A 14235-nucleotide genomic window follows, 5' to 3' on the forward strand; every position below is an offset into this window, starting at 1 on the left:
AGAGGAGGCTCAGGGGAGACCTCCTGACTCTCTGCAAGTCCCTGCCAGGAGGTTGGAGCCAGGTGGGGGTGGGGCTGTTCTGCCAGGAAGCAGCAGTAGGACAAGAGGGCTGGGTCTGGAGCTGTGCCAGGGGAGGTTTAGGTTGGATATTGGGAAGCAATTTTGTACAGAGAGAAGTGAAAAGAGCGGGTGGGTCACCCCCAAAGGGAGCTGGGGGGAGCCGGGGTTTGGGGGCCTGATGGGAAAGGGGTGGGAGGGGGGGGCTGAGGGGAGTGGGGAGAGCGGGAGCGGGGTTGCCGTGGGGGTACCTCGGTGTCCCCATGCCTTGATCCCTGGAGAGCGAGGAAGGCTGGAGATAGGGAGGAGCTTCGAGAGCCCTGAGAGCCTGGAGAGGGGGACACGGATAAGGGGAAGCCTGGACAGTGGGGACCCCTGGGATCCCCTAGGACAACAAAGTGGAGAACCTGGAGAGGGGGAATTTCTGGGAATGCAGCATCCCGAAAGCGAGAATCAGAGGAGAAGGGAGCCTTGGGACCCCCAACACTCCCAGCATCCCAGACAGGAGAGACTCTCTGAACCCTAGAGGGGGGAAACCAGAGAAGGGGAACTCTTAGGAGAATTTTTTTGGGCTAATCTTCATATTTTAGAGTATTTTTTAACTGAATCTCAACTTTTTGCGGTTTGGGGGGGCAGGAGTCTTCTCACTATTTCTTATAGGCTTTTGCCTGAATGTCGATGATTTGGGTTTTTCTGGGATGAGTCTTGGTGTTTTGGAGGTTTTTATGGACACAGGATGCCCGGTGAGTTCTAGAGATGGACTTGGGCAGGAGGAACCCCCAAGCCAACGTGCTCAGCCCTTGTTTTCCCCCCATCAGGATTTGTCCTTCCCAAAGCTTGGTCGGATGGAGGAGGAGGCTGCGAGGAAGAGGAAGATGCCTTGGGCCCCCCAGGCAGGTGAGGAGGAAGTCAGTGTCCCTTTGGGCGGGTGTTGTGCTGGCTCTGTCAGCCCAGCATGGCCCCGGCTGCAGGACAACCCCGCTGGCGCCGCCGTCCTGCCGGGGCCGGAGTTGGGGGGATGTCCTTGGCCTTCCCTGTGGGCCGGAGGCAAATCCCCTGCCTGTCCTTCTTGCTTCCTGCCCCAGGCCCTGAGCTGAGGAGGGAGAGCCCGGAGGACAAATCCCCCCGTGAGACCCTGGTGGGAGAGGCCGTTTTGAAGGGCTCCCCGGCGCAGGAAGGCAGCGGGGAGGAAAAGGGCCGGAGATCCCCCCGCAGGAGGGGCTCCAAAGCCAGCCCAGGGTGCTCTGAGGAGGAAAGAGCCAGCCTGTGCTGGGAAGGCGGCCGGAGCTTGAGGGGGAGCTCTGACCTGGTGGTCCCTGATCAGCCTCCCAGCAGGGAAAAGCCCTTGAGGTGCTTGGAATGTGGGAAGAGTTTCAGGAACAACAGCCACCTGATGGAACACCAGTACATCCACACTGGCGAACGTCCCTACACGTGTGGGGAATGTGGGAAGAGCTTCAGGCAGAGGTCCAACCTCCGCACCCACCAGCGCATCCACACTGGGGAACGGCCCTACACGTGTGGGGAATGTGGGAAGAGCTTCAGGCAGAGGTCCAACCTCCGCACCCACCAGCGCATCCACACTGGGGAACGGCCCTACACGTGTGGAGAATGTTGGAAGAGCTTCAGGTACAACTCCAGCCTCCTCTACCACCAGCGCATCCACAGCGGGGAACAGCCCTACACATGTGGGGAATGTGGGAAGAGCTTCAGGTACAACTCCAGCCTCCTCAGCCACCAGCACAGCCACACTGCTGAACAGCCCTACACGTGTGGGGAATGTGGGAAGAACTTCAAGAGCATCTCCAGCCTGATCCAACACCAGCTCATCCACACTGGGGAACGTCCCTACCTCTGTGAGGAATGTGGGAAGAGCTTTACGAAAAGCTCCAGCCTGATCCAACACCAGCACATCCACACTGGGGAATGTCCCTACCTCTGTGAGGAATGTGGGAAGAGCTTTAGGAACAGCTCCAACCTCATCACCCACCAGCGCATCCACACTGGGGAACGGCCCTACACGTGTGGGGAATGTGGGAAGAGGTTTCAGTGCAGCTCACATCTCCTCCAGCACCAGCGGACGCACACGGATGAGAGGCCCTTCCGCTGCACCAACTGCGGGAAGGGCTTCAAGCGGAACTGCACCCTCGTCAGGCACCAGCGCATCCACACCGGGGAGAAACCCTACAAGTGTGGGGAGTGTGGGAAGAGTTTCACCAACAGGTCTGGCTTGACCAGACACCAACGGACCCACCAGTAAGGGAAGCCCTACCAGTGCCTCGAGTGCAGGAAGAATTTTGGCTGCTGCTTCCAACGTGAATGAAGCCCCTGATGGTGAGGCAACCTCTGAGTCCAGTGACTGTCAGTCTGTCCCTTTTGACGAGAAAGGGCCAGTCCCCTTTCCCAGGGGCAGCTTCTTCCAACAGAACCCTTCTTGGGGGGAGTGTGGAGATTCCTGCCTTGACTGGGGACCCCCCAAGGTCACCGCTGGAGGTTGAGAGCAGAGATCTCCCCCCGAGCATTGGTCTGAGGGAGTTCCATCCATCTCTAATTAGGAATTATTGCTTTTGTGCCACCTTGAGTAGAATTGCTTTAGTGTCAACCACTGTCATATGTAAAGCAATAGTCCTTCACTACTGGTAGTTTTAGTGTTTCTATTGTGCAGTAAATAATCCTGATGAAGATCTTTTGTCTGGTCATTTGTAACCCTAAATAACTCATTTGTATCAATAGATTTGATTTGCCATCATTAAAAGCTGGGTGACCTAAGTGTTTCAGTCACACCTCTGTAATTCCTCTAAATTAAACTGTTGGCATAATCCAAGGCTGAGATTGGATCCAGCAGCCCCCAGCACCCCACAGTAAGTTGGAAGCTCAAGGTTCACCCCCCCCCTTTCACAGCCCCCTGTGCCCAAAGACCCCCATGGGACTGCCAGACCTACCAGACTATCCTCTCTTTTCCACCCTTCTCCCTGTTCCTCCCACTTTCCCATTGTCCCCTCAATCTCCAGTTTCCCTCCAAAACAGTTTTGGGCTCCCAACCCCCACTTTTTGCCCCCTCTCCTATGGCTGCTGAAGGAGAAAATGAGGCTGCACACACAGAGTTCCATTTCAGGACTTGTCCGCCCATCTTTCCAGCGTCCCCCTTTCATTGGGGTTCCTTTGGAAACAGCGCCTGGGCTTTGTCTTTTAGTCCACCGGAATTCCCAGCATGGCCCCAAAGCAGTGCCCTGATCCCACACATTCCCCTCCCCTCATGTGCTGGCTGTGTTCAGCCACCAGACAAAAACACAGGCTGCCATGCAGAGCGTTCCAAGTGGTTTCCACTTTGGCAAACAGCACTCTCTGGATGGAAAACACCAGTCAGGGCCAAAACACTCCTTTTGGATCCTGATTAACTGAATGCAGCTGCTGCTGCCTTAACTTGTTCCCACAAAAATTCTCAGGGTTCCTTTACTTCCAGGAGGCCCCACATGTCCCAATGGCCCCTGGATTCCATGAGCTTCCACAGTCTCCAAAGGTTCCTTTAGTTCCATGAGGCCCTGCAGTCCCCAAATGCCCTTTGGATTCTCGGAGATTTCCCATTGTCCCAGTGTCCCTTGTGCTTCAGAAAGAGCTGCAGTGGGACAGTGGCCCCTTGGTTCCGTGAGCTCTGCAGTGTTCCAGGAATCCTTGGGTTCCAGGAGAGCCTGCAGTTTCACAAGGAGCACTTGAATGCAGGAGGTTCTGCAGGGTCCCAATGGCCCCTGGATTCTGGGAGGTTCAGAAATATCTCTGGGCTCCCTTGGTTCCAGGAGGACACACATGTCAGCAGGAACCCTTGATTCCAGGAGGTTGGACAGTGTCCCAGAATTCCTTTGATTTCATGAGGCCCTGGACTGTCCCAATGGACTCCTGATTCCATCATCCCCCTCAGTGTCCCAATGGTCCCTTGGTTCCAGGAGTTTCTGCAGCGTCCCAGGGTTCCTTTTGTTCCGTGGGAACCTGCAGTGTCACAATGGGCCCTGAATTCCAGGAGTTTTCCCAGGATGACACTGCTGCCTTTATTCCATAAGATTCCACAGTGTCCCAGGGCTCCTTTGGCTCCAGAAGGCCCTGCACGGTCACAATGGTCCTTGGTTCCATGAGGTTCCACCATGTCCTTGCTGGAACATGCTCTGGGATCTGGACAGGCTGGATCAATAAGGCCAAGTGTCAGGGTCTGCCCTTTGGTCCCAACAACCCCCTGGAACGCTCCAGGCTGGGGGCAGAGGGGCTGGAGAGCTGCTCAGCAGGAAGGGACTTGGGGGTGCTGCTTGACAGGGGCTGGATATGAGGCAGAGTGTGCCCAGGGGGGCAAGAAGGCCAAGGGCATCGTGGCCTTTGTGGAGAAGAGTGTGGCCAGCAGGAGCAGAGAACTGATTGCCCCTCTGTGCTGGGCACTGGGGAGGCCCCAGCTGGAGTGCTGTGTCCAGTTCTGGCCCCTCAGTGCCAAAAGGCCCTTGAGGGGCTGGAGCGTGTCCAGAGAAGGGAACGGAGCTGGGGAAGGCTCTGGAAAACATGTCTGCTGAGGGACGGCTGAGGGAACTGGGCTGGTTGAGTCTGGAGAAGGGGAGGCTCAGGGGGGACCTCATTGCTCTCTACAATGGGATGGGGGTCGGTCTCTTCCGCAAAGCCTTTAGTGACAGGAAGAGAGGAAATGGCCATCAGTTGCATCAGGTGAGGCTCAGATTAGATGTTACAAACAAACTTTTCCCACTGCGAGAGTGTTCAGGCATTGGAACAAGTAGCCCAGGGAGGTGGTGCAGTCTCTGGAAGTGTTCAGGTGTGTGGTGGGTTGACTTTGGCTGGACACCAGGTGCCCTCCCAGTCGCTCTATCACTCCCTTTCCCAGCAGGACATGGGAGAGAGTAAGGTGGGAAAAACAAAATAGTGGGTTGGGATAAGGCAGTTTTATTAAAGCAAAAAGCAAAACGAAGCATGTGCACACAGAAGCAGGAGGTAGCAGGGTTTGTTCTCTGCTTCCCATGAGCAGCCATGGTCGGCCACTCCCGAGGAGCAGGGCTTGGGTCCGCGGGACGGTTCCTCAGCAGGCAGCCATCAGACAATGAATGCCCCCCTCCTGCTCCGGGCCTCAGCTTTTAGAGCTGAGCTGACCTCCCATGGGCTGCAATGTCCCTTGGGTCAGTTGGGCTCAGCTGGCCTACTTGGGTCCCCTGCCAGACTCTTGCCCTCAGCTAAGGAAGGAATGTCCCAGTGTTGGTGCTGTGCTCAGCAGTGGCCAAAACACTGGGGTGTTCTCAACACCCTTCCAGCTGCCAATGCCAAGCCCAGCCCTGGGAGGGCTGCTGTGGGGAACTGAACTGCAGCTCAACCAGACCCAACCCAAATATCTATGACACATTCTACAGAATACATCCTCAGGTGTTGAATATATATATATATATATACAGATATATAACTTTCAATTCAGTGCTTGCCTTTCTAGCCTGGCCTAGAGACTGTATAAATTGGGAATTGTACTCACTGTCTGCTTAAATACCAAATAAAGAACTCTGCATTGGCTTGTTTGCCTGACATCTTTCCTCTCTGACTTCTCTGCAGCTACAGGGTCGGTGCCTCTGTGCAGAGCTGGGCCAGAAAAGAGTCCCAGCAGAGCAGCACTGCCAGGGAGCAGCAGCCCTTCTCCTGCCTGGCCTCCTCTCCCTTCCCTTCCACACTGTCCTGCAGAGCCCTGTGTTGTTGGAGGCCTCAGTGCTCTGGCAGTCGGTGCCAGTCCTGCTGCAGGACTGTCCAGGGACTGCAGGCAGGGACAGCCACGGGCACTGCTGGCACAGAGCTGACCTCTGCAGCAGCACTGCCATCCTGCAGGGGCATCTCCTCAGGCCAGGGCCTCAAAGCTTCCATCTGCTTTCCACTTTGCTCTCCAGGATGTGCCCAACACAACGCCCTGCAGAGGAAAACAGCAGTGACCAGCACGAGGGGGGGAGTGCTCAGGGTGGGGGCACCCAGCAGTGCCCTGGCACAGCCAGCGCCGCTCCCAGTACTGGCCTCTCACCCCAGGCCATTGGGCTTGTTCTTCCCTCCAAGGAGGGACAGCAAATGACCAGCTCAGGAGTCCATGTTTGCACTGCATAGACAAGACATGCCCATGTGTCACGGCTTGGGGCTGGGGGGTGGAAGGCTTAGACAAAGTTGATGGCAGAAGCCGTCTTGTTGAGCTACGAGGGGCAGAAAGGACCCCCTTGCTTTCTAAATTCCTTCTCAGAGAGGAGCCTGGGGGGGGCTGGATCCAATCTCAGGCTCCAATTTTGGTTTAAACCAAAGAAATTCTATAGGTGTGATTCAATCATTTTGTCCTGCAGGTTTTACTGATGGCAAATCAGAAATATATCTATAAAATTAATTATTTATTATGACAAATGAATAGACAATTGATCAGACAAGTGAACAGAAAAAAGACTTTAAAGAGAATTATTTACTGGACAGTATAAAAGCCAAAAACCCCTAGCAGTATAGTGTAAGATAGGGCAGTGCAGTCTATCAAAGTCATTCTATTAAAGCAATTGGATCAAAGCCAGCAAAAAGAAACAATCCTGAAACAGAGATTGAGGTAACTCATCACACAATGACAGGGGTTAATTCTTTGTCTTCCACCCAACCCCTGGGCAGTGACCATGAAGAGCTGTCCCTGCTTCATGGCAGAAACTCCACACACTTCAAGGAAGTCTGTAGAAGAATCTGACACGTGAAAGTTGGACGGGGTTTTTATAGGTATCATGGGTTTGACTGCCAGACATATTTGCAGGCCAGGAAGCAGCTTATCTGTCAAATCCTGCTTCAGAAAGCAGGATGTGTGTTTGAAGTTTTTTGAAGCATTTTGGGTTTAGCATAATTCAACATTAAAAACAGCACCTTGGCACCAGCAGTAACTCATCACAGAGAGTGTGCATTGTTTGCAATCTCTGACCATTTTTTAGGTATTACCAAAGCAGAGCATCCTGCCAGAAACAGCCCCTTTATTCCATCAGGTTTCAAAAACTCTCAGGGTTCCTTTGGTTCCATGGGGCCCTGCAGTGTCACAATGGCCCCTTGATTCCAGGATGTTCCAAAACATCCCAGGGTTCCCTTGGCTCCAAGAGGCTCCCCAGTGTCCCCCCGGCCCCTGGATTCCAGCAGGCCCTGCAGTGTCCCAATGGCCACTGGGTTCCAGGAGCCACAGCGGCTGCCGCCGGCGTCTGTGCCCGGAGCCGCCGCTCCCACGGGGCTGCCGCACTCACCGCCGGGGTTGCCGCTCGCGCAGCCGCCGCTCTGCCCCGGCTGCACCGGGACCCGGCACCGCCTCGGGCCTGCGCTGCCGCCTCAGCGGCCACAGGGACACAGCCATGGGGGACCTTTGCTCTGACACTGATGGGGCCTGGCTTTGTTCTGCTTGGGGCTGGGCTTTGGGAAAACTGCTGTTCATTTTCATGCTCCACTGGGACACCTCCTGAATTCCAAAGGTTTCCTAATCCAGGGGAGGGGTTTCTATGGGGTCGGAGGTGCTGCCCCTCGGGACACATTGTCAATGAACCATCCAGCTGACTGGGATGGGTGTAAGAGCTGGGGAACACAGCATAATGAGTCACCCCATGAAAACCTTGGAACATTCCCTGACTGAATCGTAACCCAAATGGAACAGTTTGGATACAATTCCCAAATATTTTGGAAACTCCAGTCATTCCTGACACCAGGATGGAAATTCAGCAGATAACTAAAGCCAGTCACCTTGTGAGCCCACAATCAGCAGGGCTGCGGGATGCCCTGGCAGCTCCCCAGCACCTCCCTCTCAGTGGGACACCTCTGGCAGCCTCTCCCAGCTCGGGAACCCTCCAGTTTGCAACACTCCAAAGACCCTCGCTGGTGCCCAGGACAATTCTGATCCCCCTCAACAAACACTCCTCCAGCTGGGACCCTTGTCTGTTGGCAAACACAAAGGCATTTGGGGGAGTGTTTCCCTGACAACAAGGAGAATTTGGGAGAGGGACCTTTCCACAGCCAGCTATTGATGTGTCCACACATCTCTGCCTGGGTGTGGGTGTGAATTGACTGTGGTGGTTCACGAAGCCTAGACATGATGATGATAAATGTTGTTATTGTGAATCTGTAATTCAGTCACTGTTAAAATTGTAGCAAATGCTATTGAACCAGTTGATAATTGTTCAATTGGTCAGTGATTAAGTGCTACTAATCTCTTTTGCCCCTTATCTTTGGATCCAAATCCTTTGTGCCCTGACCCTCTTGCATTCCCAAGGCTCTGTGTAAATCATTTTCTTTCACCCAAAAATATATATTTTTCATGACTTCCACTTTAAAATCTTCCTCCTTAGCTAAACTGCAAAACAACTCTAATTTGTTGTTGACGTCTTGAAGACAATTAAAGAAAGAAAAATAATTTGTTTTTCAGTGTTTTAATGGGTCCCACAGTGTGTTTGGAGCTGCATCAGCTGTCAGTCCAAGATGGGCCATGTCAGAACTGGTGAGGCTGGGGGGTGAGGAGCAAGGTTGATTATCCAGGGTCAGTGTGGATCCCCTGAGGAGACACTCAGCATCAAGATCACTTGGAGAACATCTCTATCACCTCTTCTCTTAACTTAAAAATAGCCATCATTGAATTAAAACAAAAAAAGTACAAATTTTGAAGACTTGTTTTGAAATTGCCTTGAAGGCAATTAAATGAAGACAAAGAGATCCTGAGGGATTTCTGGACTTTAATGAGCCCCACAGTGTGTTTGCAGCCCAGCCCATGATCCTGAGGAACTGAGAGAAGATTGAAGCAGCTGCTGAAGAAGTCAGAAGCCAAAGTGCAAGTGCCTTGAAGCATTGCTGGGCCCCACTGAGGGCAGGCACTGCCAAAGCCTCCCCAGGGACTCCTTGGAGCAGCTCCTTGGAGGCCAGGAGTGCAGGCAGACAAAGGCTCTGGGCAGGCCCCTGCAATGCTGAGCAAAGCCTGCCTTGGTTTTGTGGAGCACAAAGGCCAAGGCCTGAGCCCCAGGCCCTGGCCCAGCAGATCCTGTCCCTCCCGGCTGGCTCAGGGCTGTTTGGGGGGCACTGGGATGGGAGGGGGAGGAACAACAAAGGCCCAAAACTGGGCAACCCCTGCCAGGCTGCTGAGGGAGGGGCGAGGCAGAACCCAAGGGCAGAACCTGCCAGGCAAGTTGCTTGTGGTGGCCTGAGTGGCAGAGGCAGCTGCCAGAGGCAAGGGGACAAAGGCCTGGGTGCCTTTGGGCCTTGCAGCCCTGCCAGAGCCCTTGGCCATCTCTCCTGCAGGCTGTCCTGCCCTGGCCCTGCTGCTGCTCTGGCCTTGCAGGCTGCACACACCCCTCCTGCTTTCCCACCCCCTCCCAGCAGCATTTCTAGACCCTCCCTGATGGCTCTGCACCAGCTCTGGCTGTTCCCTGGAACACAAAGCCATGGGCTGATCCTGACTCCCTCTGGGTGACCTCTTGCACCACAAGGGTCCCCACTGAATGACATTTCTTTTTCCTCACCTTCAGTCTGAACCTTCAGTGCTACTCTTTGTGGAGATTTCATTCTATTTCCAATATGGAGATCCTGTCAGATCTCCTCTAGACCCTCTCCAGTTCTTCCTCATTCCTCCAGAATGGGGAACCTCACAGACAGACAGACCAGTCCAGATGTGGTGACCCCAGGGCTGAGTCCAGGGGGGTGACAACTCCCTTGTCTGGGTGCCCACACTCCCCCCAAGGCAGCCCCATGTGCAGTTGGCCTTAAATCAAGGGGCCATTCTGATTCTTTGTAATGTCACGGAATCAAGTGGAACTGTGACACTGCAGGGCCTCATGGAACCAAAGGAATGCAGGGACACTGTGGACTCTCATGGAACCCAGGGGCCCTAGTGACAGTGAAGAGTCTCATGGCACCCACTGTGCCTCCCCAGAACTCCATGTTATCAAGCAGAGCCGCTGCCTCCCCCCCGCCGCCGCACGGACCGGAGTCGCCGGCTCTGCCCCACTTGGACACCTCTGGAGTCAGCGTGTTCTTGGGCAGCGCAGCTTAGATCAGAGAGTTTCCCACATTTTGCTTTGCCCCCTCTTTTCCCCTGGTTTTCTTTTTTGTTCTTTTTTCATTCAGGAGGAAAAGGGGGAAGGGAGGCAGGTGTTTTTATCTGTTTACAAAAGCGAATTAGGGCAGGTGGAGAGAGGAGAGGCTGTTGCTTTGAACTGTTCTGTTGGTATTGCTGGTTTTGCTGCTATATTTCTTGCCAGTAAATTCTTATTTTTTTACTTATACCTTCTTGTATTTTGTCTCCCTGTAGTGGTGGGGAATAAAAGAAGAGTGAATTCATTTTATTGGAGTTCCCATCCCAATATGTATCTTTAAACCAGGACAGGTTGCTCAAGGGCTCCCTGAAATTTGACATCATTCACAACGGACTTGAAAATACATTTTGTCCCAATGTACAGAGTGATAATAAAGATGTTCTACAGTGGTGTTCAAGGGCTGGTCACTGAGGGTTTTCATCAGGAAGTTGCTGCCAAGAGGACTTTGTACCATGGATTTGATTTGTCACTCTTCATTCAGCAACTTCCCACCCACCACATCTTCCACTTCTTCAGTCCAGCTCTCACCACTCTGGCCATAAGGAGACCACAGGACACCATGTCAAGGGCCTTGATAAAGTCTGGGCACACAACATCCTCTATTCCCTCCCACAGGGGTTCTGCAATCCCTGCCTTGTCCTTCCCATGCCTGGCAATGGCTGCAGGAGGACTTGCCATATTCCCCTTCCCTGCTGAGCCTGAGCAGTCTGGAACTCTGCCACCCCTCCTTGCTGCCCTGTTTGCAGACTGCTTCCATGTCTGCCTTTGCCAAGGCCCCAGGAAGCTCTGGGATGGCTCTGGCCTTTCCAAGGGTTTGGGACAGGTCTCCCAGTGACACTGCCCAGCCTTCTCAATATCCCTGACACCAAAACCTTTTCCATAGCCCACACTTCCAGAGGAGTGCCCAGGACACAACACAGGCTGACCTGGTGGTTCTGGAGAACGGGAAGGGATTTCTTCCTCGAGGCCAACCCCTCCAATTGGATTTGAGTGCAGCTGAAAGGTTTCCTCAGCATTTTCCCCAGTGCCTCCCTGCCCTGAAGGTTTCTGGCCATCAGGCTGGAGCTGAGGGGGTTGGGCAGGTGCCTGAGGAGGGGGTAGAACAAGGGCTGTGTCCAACTGTGCCAGGAGGGCTGTGCTGGGCAAGGAGGAGGAATCTGCAGAAAACAGTGGCACTGGGGAGGTGAGAGGAGCAGGTGGAGAGACCTTGTGCCTGCCCACGCTGGGCAGGAGCTGCCCCAGGATGGCAGCTCTGAAGCACTCCCAGGATGTCCCTGTGAACAGGAGGGGAAGACTGGATCTAAAAATGGAACCTGGAAAGCAGAGAGCAGGAGTGTCATGGGGACACTGCAGGAGAGTTCCAGCCCTGGAGCAAGGTGACAGAAGAAGTGACCCAGTACATGCAGTGGCCTCAGAAGATCCCAAAGCATCCTGGAGATGCTGTAAGGGAGCCCAGCTCTGCTTCACAAGTTCCCAGGGCCTGTCCCTGCCTGTGCTCCAAGGGCTTCCAACCCACAGGACTGTGCTCAGAGAGCACTCAGGCCTTACAGTGAGAAAGGGGCTCAGGAGGACAGTGTGGAAGTGGCAAGAGAGCAGCTCTGGGAAGACCAAGCACTGCTGCTCCCTGGCAGTGCTGCTGGGCTGGGATTATTGCCCCCTTCCTGTTTGCAAATACACCCTGTCCTGCAGTGTGCTCTCCTTTAGGAACATCTTAGAAGAAGGGTCTTGGACAAAGAAGGCACTGCAGGGTCCTTTATTTTGTTTAAATGCTCAGAGAGCACAATTCATCATTTTTACATCTCTGGGTCAAATTCAATGGGTAGACACTAAATTAGAAGGCAGATGCATAATAATATTTCATTGCACAGAAAATTATTACAAGAAGAATGCAATGACCTGCAAGAAAAACCTGAGCAGGAAGGCTGGGCCATTAAGGAATCCCATTCTGAATGCTACACACCAGAAAACAGGCACTTTATTGCTCCTGAAAAGCATCCAGTCAGCATTTTTCTCAGGGCATCCTTGAGCTCCTGGTTCCTCAGGCTGTAGATGAAGGGGTTCAGTGCTGGAGGAACCACTGAGTACAGAACTGACACCACCAGATCCAGGGATGAGGAGGAGATGGAGGGGGGTTTCAGGTAGGCAAATGTGCCAGTGCTGACAAACAGGGAGACCACAGCCAGGTGAGGGAGGCACATGGAAAAGGCTTTGTGCCGTCCCTGCTGAGAAGGGATCCTCAGCACAGCCCTGAAGATCTGCACATAGGAGAAAACAATGAAAACAAAACAAGCAAATACTAAAGAGATGGAAAACATGAGAAGCCAGAGTTCCCTGATGTAACAGTGTGAGCAGGAGAGCTTGAGGATGTGTGGGATTTCACAGAAGAACTGGTCCAGGGCATTGCCCTGGCACAGGGGCAGGGAAAATGTACTGGCTGTGTGCAGCAGAGAATAGAGAAAGCCAGTGGCCCAGGCAGCTGCTGCCATGTGGGCACAAGCTCTGCTGCCCAGGAGGGTCCCGTAGTGCAGGGGTTTGCAGATGGCAACGTAGCGGTCGTAGCACATGATGGTGAGGAGGGAAAACTCTGCTGACATGAAGAAATAAAAGAAAAAGGCCTGTGCAGCACATCCCATGTAGGAGATGGTTGTGTTGTTCTGGAGGGAATTGTGCATGGCTTTGGGGACAGTGGTGCAGATGCAGCCCAGGTCTGTGAGGGAGAGGTTGAGCAGGAAGAAGCCCATGGGGGTGTGCAGGTGGTGGTCACAGGCTACGGCGCTGAGGATGAGGCCGTTGGCCAGGAGGGCAGCCAGGGAGATGGCCAGGAAGAGCCAGAAGTGCAGGAGCTGCAGCTCCCGCCTGTCTGCGAATGCCAGGAGGAGGAACTGGGCCATGGAGCTGCTGTTGGACATTTGCTGCTTCTTAGCACAGGGTCTGTTCAAAAAAGGAAAGGACAGGGAACGGTTCAGACAGACCTCTGTGAAAAAGCAACTCCATTTCTAAAAGAAATCAATGTGTCAAATGTCACCAAATTCACTGCCAAGGAGTCAGTTTTGCTCTGTTCCAGGAGGAAATGGAATTTTTTGGTAAAGCTCTCACACACACAAGGAATGTCAGATGTAAGAGACCTTGAATACAAAAGTTCCATCTCTACACCCATGACTCAGAAGAGCTGGGGCTGCAGAGCAGAAGCTTAGTCTGTAGTTAGAATAATTGTACCTGTGTTTTCTATTTTTACCATCACACCTGGGGAAGGTTCTTTTCCACTGCAGGAATCCTCATTTCTATGGCCCAGCACACAGTGCCCAGCAGAGCTGCAGGGAAGGGCCCCCAGAGCTGCCTGAACACCCCCTCCCCCAGGCCTTGGGGGCACTTGCCCCCCACTCCCTGCCCAGGGCTCTGCTGCCTGGAGCTGTCCCTGCCAGCAGCTGCTTCCCTGGGCCCAGGGCTGGGCCCTGCCAGTGCTGCCAGAGCCCATCCCAGCCCTGGGGGCTAAGCTCTGCCCTGCAGAGCCCTCCCAGCAGCACAGGGCACTGCCCAGGGGCATCTCTGGCTGGGCAGGCTCTGATGGCAATGTTAGAGCAACACTGAAAAGGCTGGAAAAGTGACACTGGTGCTTTCTATATGACAGTTTTGATGTCTGACACTCTTGGGTTCAATCCTCTCTAATCTAACAGAGTTCAAGTTCAAGTGATTCCTCCTATGCTCAGAGATTGATTTCTCTGTTGCAGTCAGCACCCAGACAACCCAGAGTATAACACTGAAAGAACTGGTTCATTCTCTTTAGGGTATCCCCTGTCTGTCTGTGCATCTTGCAAACACCTTCTGGGAAATTTCCTGCTTTGATCTGGAGCTGTGACCAGCCCCCATCCCTGCAGCCCACTTTGGAGATCAGAAGGACTCTGCCCTGCTCAGCCCTCCCAGCAGTTGTTCCTTCCCCACAGCCCTTCTCCCCCAGCCCCGTGGCAGCTCCTTGGCCGGGCTGAGAGCTGACCCTGGCAGGCAGCAGAGTCCCTGCCCAGCACACAGAGCCCTGGGGGCAGGACCCTGCTCTGCCCCACAGCCCTGGGCACCCCTGGCTGCACCCCCACCTTCCCAC

The 14235-nt window shown here is 53.8% G+C and overlaps 1 pseudogene; it reads left to right on the top strand.

Moving 5' to 3' along the window:
* The window catches only part of LOC127474808 (uncharacterized), a 1366245-nt pseudogene that overhangs the window by 234274 nt on the left and 1117736 nt on the right, over positions 1-14235 (top strand).

This window comes from Manacus candei, unplaced genomic scaffold (genome assembly GCF_025592945.1).
Source record: "Manacus candei isolate 608988 ecotype Guabito, Panama unplaced genomic scaffold, ASM2559294v1 h1tg000045l, whole genome shotgun sequence".
Taxonomy (NCBI): Eukaryota; Metazoa; Chordata; class Aves; order Passeriformes; family Pipridae; genus Manacus; species Manacus candei.